Source organism: Macrobrachium rosenbergii, chromosome 14, assembly GCF_040412425.1.
Source record: "Macrobrachium rosenbergii isolate ZJJX-2024 chromosome 14, ASM4041242v1, whole genome shotgun sequence".
In the NCBI taxonomy this organism is placed as follows: domain Eukaryota; kingdom Metazoa; phylum Arthropoda; class Malacostraca; order Decapoda; family Palaemonidae; genus Macrobrachium; species Macrobrachium rosenbergii.
This window is the reverse complement of record NC_089754.1, coordinates 12,265,292-12,267,802: the sequence shown is the minus strand read 5'-3', so window position 1 is coordinate 12,267,802 and position 2,511 is coordinate 12,265,292. Positions and strand designations below refer to the sequence as shown.

At 30.0% G+C, this 2,511-nt stretch overlaps 1 long non-coding RNA gene across 1 annotated transcript in view; it reads left to right on the top strand.

The window, feature by feature from the left end:
• LOC136845568 (uncharacterized) overlaps positions 1-1,180 on the top strand; it is a 301,515-nt gene extending 300,335 nt beyond the window's left edge. The window contains exon 4 of the long non-coding RNA XR_010855185.1: positions 810-1,180. This is a non-coding gene — a long non-coding RNA (uncharacterized lncRNA). The remainder of the gene's footprint in view (positions 1-809) is intronic.
• Positions 1,181-2,511: the final 1,331 nt, after the last annotated feature.

Here is a 2,511-nt window from a genome sequence, read left to right as displayed (position 1 = left end):
TTAATGTTCAATCTCATCAAATAACTAAACTGCTTCTGTCAAATTCCAGAGTTCATAGGCACTTAATGAATATCATATCCTGGCCAAACTGTGGTTGTTTTTTGGAGAAATAAAAATCGGATCTCTTCGAAATTATGCTTTCTTCGTGGCATAATCCTCCTTGAAACCAAATTAGCTCTCTTTGAGATATTTTCTCTTTTACTCTGGTGCTTATTTGAATTTGGTAATAGAGCCATTAATAGCTCCTTAGTGTACCTACTTCAGTGGTCTTCAGCAGCTGACGGTAAGTTAGTTGCTAAAATGTTCTTCTAGGCCTAACTTCATGCACTTAAACAGTCAAACCTTTAATACAGGACTTGACTTCATCTGTATGCAAGAACCTAAGAATTGAATGGAATATTGAAAATAATCTTCAATAATTTATGGACTCATTCTCATTAAAAGAAATCTTGCTTATTTTGAAGTGATATGTTAACATTATTATCCTGAATGCATATATATATATATTCATAAATAAATGAATATATTTATTCATAAATAAATGAATATATTTATATATATTATATATATATATATATATATATATATATATATATATATATATATATATATATATATATAAATAAATAATATATATATGTATATATATATATATATATATATATATATATATATTCACAAATAAATAAATAATATATATATATATATATGTATGTATATATATATAATATATAATTATATATATATATATATATATGACAATCAAAAAGAATTCAATCAAATTCAAAGGAAATTATTGTCCTTTATAGGTGAGTGATAAGGAAGAAAGTGCCCTGCCCGAAATCCTTGGTGACATCGTTAACGGTAATGTTCAATGAAATTGTTTCAGTAGTTGTATCAGTAGTAGTAGTAGTGGTAGTAGTATCATCAAATCCGCCAATGAAATGCCGGTATAGTTGTCGTATTTGCTAATCAGCTCAGTGGTCTGGTTAAACTATTTTAATAATAATAATAATAATAATGATAAGGCAGTTTACTTTTTATAGCGTCTCTTCTACTTCGCCATATTTTGAAAAGATTTTTACCGCTCCTTGCCCTCATTTCATTACCCCTTTCTTGCCTCACTTTTAAGTATCGTTTTCCTTACTTTACGCTTACCAGATTTATTTTAATCCAACCCCCAACTAAGTTAAGTATACCTTAGTTTAACCAGACCACTGAGCTGATTAACAGCTCTCCTAGGGCTGGCTCGAAGGATTAGACTTATTTTACGTGGCCAAGAACCAATTGGTTACCTAGCAACGGGACCTACAGTTTATTGTGGAATCCGAACCACATTATAGCGAGAAATGAATTTCTATCACCAGAAATAAATTTGTCTAATTCTTCAACCCCCAACCCTTCTACGTCATATTATACCATGAAAATTGCAGGGAATGTTCATATCTTTGGTTTCCATTCGAGTCTTAATTTCAAGATTCTGTAGCATCTTTGGAAACAGTGACAAAAGAAACCAATGAATTTTGATGTGATCAAAATGATTTTTTTATAGCAAAAAGAATCTGTTAATCTCCGGTCTCTAGTGAGCATAAAAAAATCCTAGTGCATAAAGTATATAAGGTTTAATAAGTAAACCTTCACGTTTCCTTTTATCTTTTGATCACTACGCAACCACTGGCCAAAAATTCGAATTTCTATACACTTTGCCCGAGATTTTTGATATGCAAATATACGCTTGCCTGAGAATGTTTATTATGCTCTGATCCTTCTCAACGCGGGAACATTAGACTTTCAAGTAGCGGTTTCATTACCATCTGAAAAAACGTCGGAATTAGAACTAGTCTGACCTACTTTTCTAGGTAAAAAAAATGTCTCAATGGGAATTTGGGACTTCATCTACATTTTCCAGTGCTTTAGATGCTGACACCTCTACAGATGTAAAGCTGTGAGGGACAGACTCACACTCAGTAATAGGGAGATTTTCTTCTATATAATTGTATCATCAGCAATAATATTCTTTGCCCATTGTTTTACATTTTAATATTTCCTACATACAGTGTTAGTGCATTAAGTCTCATAGTTCCATAAGTAGAACATCTACTACTATACACATACAAATATAGAAGCATTTAGTGACTTGTTATTCATTAATGATATTTTCTTGTTCAGTGTTTCCACTGAAATTATAATTATATATATATATATATATATATATATATATATATATATATATATATATATATATATATATATATATAATGTATATGTTGTAAATAAAAAATATTTGATAGCACCCCAGTTTCTGCGGTATTGTAGGTTTACTATCAACAAGTTTTTAATGTCGCTTTCCACTACCTTTTGCATTTTAAAATCGTTTTTAGCTAGAGTTACTGAGAATGCTGTTCTGTTCCTTGGCGACAAACACTTAACTTAATCGATTTCTCGAAAAAACTTTCCACAAAATTTCGATTACACAGAAATGTTCGTTACTAATATTACATCTTATTTGTC